Below are 6000 nucleotides of genomic sequence, written 5' to 3' on the forward strand. Positions count from 1 at the left end.
GTGGAGACTGCTGTGGTTGTGTTTGGCTATCAGTAGCCTTCGTTTGAGTGGGTGCTGGGGTTGACATCGGTTGTTCTTCATTCTCCTTTTCTCCATTCACTAGTTATGGCAATTCAGGACCATCATAATTTTTACCGCTTCTCAGGGTAATTGCCTTGCAGTTTTCCTTGGGGTTTACTTCAGTTGTGCTAGGCAAATTCCCTTGAGGACGGGTTGCTACTTGAGTTGCTAGTTGGCCCATCTGTGTCTGCAGGTCTTTGATTGAAGATCTAGTTTCAGTCATGAATTGAAGCAGTAAATCTGTCTGCAAACTAGAATTTCCACCAGAGGTTTGTTGTTGATTAAACTGTTGATTCTGATTCTGGTTCTGATTTCGTTGCTGATAGAACCCACTGTTTCTTCGGTTATTACCCTGGTTGAACCCATAGTTGTTGTTGTTGTTCTGTGAATAGTTTCCAATGGCTTTAGCTTCATCCATTGGCAAATCATCCACATCAGCTTGGCATTCTGAAAAGTGATGGCTTCCCCCACATAACTCACACACAACTTGGGCTTGTTTAGCTTGCCCTGCAATTATCTTTGTCAATGCCTCAACCTGTGCTGTCAACTTTGTGATGGCATCGACCTCTAACACACCAGCTACCTTCTTTGATTGACTCCTCTCAGTTGGCCACTGTTGATTGTTTAGAGCCATCTCCTCCAATAGATCATAAGCCTCATTAGCACTCTTCCTCATAAAGGCTCCTCCAGCTGCAGCATCTATTAAAGTTCTTGTGTTTCCTACCAACCCATTGTAAAAGTTGTGGACCAGCATCCACTTCTCTATACCATGGTGAGGGCACTTTCTGATCAGATCTTTAAACCTCTCCCAAGCCTCATGGAGAGATTCATTATCTTGTTGGCAGAAGTTATTAATTTCTCCTCTCAGCTTTGCAGACTTGGCTGGAGGAAAGAACTTTGACAAGAATTTCGTTGCCAGATCATTCCAGGTGGCGATAGAGTTGGGTGGCAAGGAGTTTAGCCAACTCTTGGCTTGTTCTCTAAGAGAGAATGGGAACAGTCTCAGTCGAATAGCATCATCACTAACTCCATTAACTTTAAAGGTTTCACAAAGTTCCATGAAGTTAGAGAGATGCAGATTAGGATCTTCAGAAGGGAGGCCACCAAACTGAACTGAAGACTGCACCATCTGAAGTATGGCAGGTTTGATCTCAAAGTTATTTGCATCCACTGCCGGTGGCCTGATACACGACTGCACTCCCGTCAGAGTAGGGAGAATGTAATCTCTCAAGCTGCGGCCATTAGCTTGATCTTCTACTGCGCCACCATTGTTACCGTTATTGCCTCCATTGTTTGCAGCATTAGCAGCCATGATTTCTGAAGTTTCAGCAGTTGCTGAAACTCCCTCTTGCCTCTTGTTCCTTCGGTTTCTCCTACAAGTTTTCTCGATTTCGGGATCAACTGGTAATATCACTGCTTGTCCTTGACGGCGCATACACTTATGATTCCTGAAATAGATCACGAAAATATTGCAAGAAAAAGGTTAGAAAAATCAGCAAGAGAAAATATACCAAAGTAGAAGTTAGTATAATTTTGTGTAATATTAATCTTTAAACAATTCCCCGGCAACGGCGCCAAAAACTTATTACGAAAATTCTGTTTATTACGCAAGTGTACGTATCAAGTAGTATCTCACGCAAGTGAGGTCGAACCACAGGGAATTGGATTAAGTACTACTAAACTATACTTATGATTCTATTTGGTAAAATAATAAGTTGCAATTTTAAAAGTAAATAACTCAGAAATTAAAGAGAAAATAAACGAAGATTAATCAAGATGAGAGATTAGGGAGGTGAATCCTATTGATAAGCTACCTATGTCAATACCTAATTGCTATCCTTATCTCAATGTGAAAGACAGATTATAAATTAACCTAACTCTTTTCAGATCTTTTAGGTTCTAAATAATATGTTCTCTAATTAACTTCTTAATTAGATCAACACAAAATCAACATTAAGCAATAATCTATTAGTCACTAAGGCTATGTAAATACTTTCGTTTTACATCAAAACCTAGACTATCCAATTTTAGCATTCCCAGTTCTCACTTTTCAGATTTCGAATTAGGATCATAGAACATGTAAAAGGTGATCAATCTTGCACATGAAATTAAACACAAATAAAGATAGTATTCACACATAAGATGAAGGAATGGCAATTATTTATTAACTAGGCATAAACTTAAACAACAATCATCATCCTCCCTTATTGGGAAATTTAGTTCATAATAACTCTAAAAACATCCATGATTAATTCAGAAATAAAAACAAACATAAAGAAGAATAAAAAGGGTAAAAGAAAGAAACTAGAAGGTGGTATCGCTCCGGGTCTTCAAGATAGCTTCCTCTCCACTTGCCTCCACTATTAGGTCTGTTTTTGCTTAGTTCTGACCTTCAATGTCGTATTCCTTATATAGGGATGAGTGGTGAGCCTCCAATTGAGTGAAAAATCAAAATTAGGTCAAATCTGCGATTTCCGTACCTAGTCGCGACTAGCATTTAAGCTGGTCGCGACTACAGGCAAAACTCGAAAAACCGAGTTTCTGCCAAACTCACGAAGTCGCGACCAGGGTCGCGACCAGGAAAAAGGGTCGCGACCTGGCTCTCTGGAGGTCGCGACTACTGATGCTTCTGGAACCGAATTTTCCAATTTTTTCCAAGTTTGTCCCAGTTTTTCGCCATTTGACTGAATTCGAACTTTAACACCCCGAGAACCTGAAATAATGAAAATTAAGCGCAAAACTGCTCCAAAAGACACCAATAGACGAGATAATGCTAACTTTAAAGACCCGAAATATAGGTTAATTATAACCTAACAGTAATCAAATAAGGAACATTAGAAGATATTCAAGAAAGATTTATGAAAGTGATCTATATGTTAGATATTAAGGAACTGTATATCAGTTATCCTTGTATCTTCACCAACTCATTCGAAATTATGTAATGGTGGTTACTTTGGCGGTGGAAGAATTATTCTATAATAATTCAAGCTCTACCAGAGAAGACTTATATTACTGAAGAAAAGTCTACACTGTATTATCTCAATTCCATATTTTAAAATATGAGAGATATGTCTTCTGTTTATTCAGATGTACTTTAAAACTGCAAGATTTCAGTATCCCTTGATGAGTAAAGCATATAGTAAAGGATGTTTCATAAGTGTATTTATGAACTAGTTTCCAGAAGTTTGGGTGGATTCAAATATACTACAATTGATCTAAAGATCAAGACATCAGATTGACTTATTTGCACACTTTGTTTTATGTTAGTGCAAGTGGGAGTTTGTTGGGTTTTGTGCCCTAAATAACACCCTTTTACAATCTGATTAGTTATCAATACAAGAAATTTGAAGTGATTTATGTTTGCATGAATTTTTTCATGCTAATGGTTTAATATGTTTATTACATTTATACACAAAATCAATTAAATCCAGATCATATGTTTATTCACAATTACAGTATCGTCAACACAGTGGAATGTGATTGTGATCATATGAATCAAAAGACTAAGTCCCTGTTTCATCAGTGTTTTGGACTTACACTAATGTGATAATCAGCGATGATGTGTAGTTACACTTGGAGTAAGTGTTATGTTCTTTCCAGGACATTAGTAAAGTATACTAGTTTCGAATGTATGGAGTATACATTGGACTGGACCGATATTGCAACTTAGTTAAGATATTATAAACTTACCGTTATATCTTTCCAAGTCAATATCAGTAGTTGATCTTAAGATTAAAAGAGTCTAAATCCTGATATGCTTAGGCTCAACTCAGGAGTACTATTCATGTTGTTTGATTTATTAGTTAAGCCTACTTTTGGGTCAGGGTGATACGTATATTTTGGGAACATGATAGTATGATTGAGTGGGAGTGCTGAACATAAATATGGAATCTATAGCTTCTACTGGTGTATAGAAGTTAAGTGATGATTCCCTTCGAGCTTAGCTAAATAGAAGTAAATGGATGAGCTCTTGTTTAAATGACTAATTCTTAGATCACTAAACATCATTTACAGGTAGCTAAGTGTTTTAAGGGGCAAAATACATTGAGGGGTGAGAACGGTAAAATTATCCCATCTCGATGTAAATCATCTATATAGAGGATCTTTGATCACAATAAGATTATAACAATGGTTAAATGAGATAGCATATCTATATCGTGGAACATATAATATGCTCTATATAAGTCTGAGAGTGCAATTCTAAGTTCTAAGAGTGGATTCAACGAAGAATTAATAAGTAGGAATTTACTTAGTAAATTCGGTTCACTTATTGGAAGCTCAGCATATAGATCCATGGTCCCCATTCTAGTTGAGACTATACTGCTTGTAAGACTCAATAATTGATTTGTGATTAATCAATTATAATTCTAAAGTTAGACTATGTCTAATTTATGAATTTTCACTAAGCAGGGGCGAAATTGTAAAGAAAATAGATTCTAGGTTTATTTACTTATTAATGGGCTTTATATGTCTAATTAATAATTAAATTAAATGACAATATTATTTAATAATCTATTTTAGTTATTAAATAATTAGTTTTGGCATTTAAATGGTTAGAATTGGAAAATTGGCGTTTTTGAGAAAATAGAAATAAAATTTGTGAAAACTGCAAAATCCAAGTGGGGCCCATTACACACAATGGCCGGCCACTTAAAGTGGTTTTTCAAAATTGATATTTTCATTATTTTAATGTCAAATAATTCCTAACCTAAACCTAGTAGTTGCCTATAAATAGAAAGTGATGGCTCAGTCAAAGTAATAAGTTTTTCAAATGCTTTCATAATTTTCTGTCAGAAAATTCTCTCTTCAGAAAAACTGAGCCTTCCCTTTCTCTCTATAGCCGAAATCTCTCTCTCTCTTTTCTTCATCTAAATTTCGAACCTTAGTGATAGAGTAAGTGCCCACACACAGCAAGTGGTAACTCAATCATAGATTGGAAGACTGTGAAGGATCACACAAAAAGAGAAGGACATTAGGGCTCAGATCTTGATAATACTCTGCGACAGAAAGGATACAAGGGTTAGAGATCTGAGTGGAAGGAGACATTAATTCTGCTGTATCAATGTAAGATTTTCTTAACTTTATATGTGTTTATTTTATCGTTTTAGAATGTTCATATTTAGGGTGTTAAACAACATACTTGTGAGTAGATCTAAGATCCTGGTAAAATAAATTCCAACATAGACATGGTGCTATACTTTTCCTTCTTCTCAGACCAAGGCTGCACTGACTGCATTTTCAAAGATGACCAAGTATAGGTAAAGATCCTCTCTGTGGATCAGTTTGGATAGAACTGGCAGCTTGGCCATATGCTCATTCATCGTTCCACTCAAATTTTTGACTTTTCTGTAATATGTTGAAGAATGTGATACATTTGTCAGTGGAACGAGAGATGAAGTGACTTAGGGCTGCTATCTTCCCTATCAAGATTTGCACATCCTTGTGTTTCTTCAGAGATGGCATTTTGAGCAAGGCTTGTATTTTTTCAGGGTTAGGCTCTATCCCTTGTTGGCTTAATATGAATCCCAAGAATTTTCCTCTTTACTGTAAAAGTACACTTCTTGGGGTTGAACTTCATCTCGTACTCTATTATTACCCCAAAACACTTTCAAAGATCATCCGAATGGTTCTTACTTATTTTGGATTTGACCAACATGTCATCCACGTAAACTTCCATGTTCCTTCCCAGCAAGTTCTTAAACATCCAATTGAATAATCGTTGGTAGGTAGCTCTCGCATTTTTGAGCCTAAAAGGCATGACTAGGTAACAGTATACTCCTTTGTCGGTCTGGAAGCTAGTGCATTCCTAATCAGCTACATGCATCTTTATTTGGTTGTAGCCTGAGTAGGCATCCATGAAAGACAATAACTCATAGCTAGACGTAGCGTCTACCATTTGATCGACTCTTGGGAGCGAGAAGTAGTCCTTGCGGCAAGCTT

General features: G+C 36.6%; 1 non-coding gene across 1 annotated transcript; it reads left to right on the forward strand.

Annotated features, from left to right (window-relative positions):
* Positions 1-824: 824 nt before the first annotated feature.
* On the forward strand, positions 825-931 carry LOC115721573 (small nucleolar RNA R71). Its single transcript, XR_004012588.2, has one exon. It is a non-coding gene; the product is annotated as a small nucleolar RNA R71 (small nucleolar RNA).
* The last annotated feature ends 5069 nt before the right edge of the window (positions 932-6000 follow it).

Source organism: Cannabis sativa, chromosome 2 (assembly GCF_029168945.1).
Source record: "Cannabis sativa cultivar Pink pepper isolate KNU-18-1 chromosome 2, ASM2916894v1, whole genome shotgun sequence".
NCBI lineage: Eukaryota > Viridiplantae > Streptophyta > Magnoliopsida > Rosales > Cannabaceae > Cannabis > Cannabis sativa.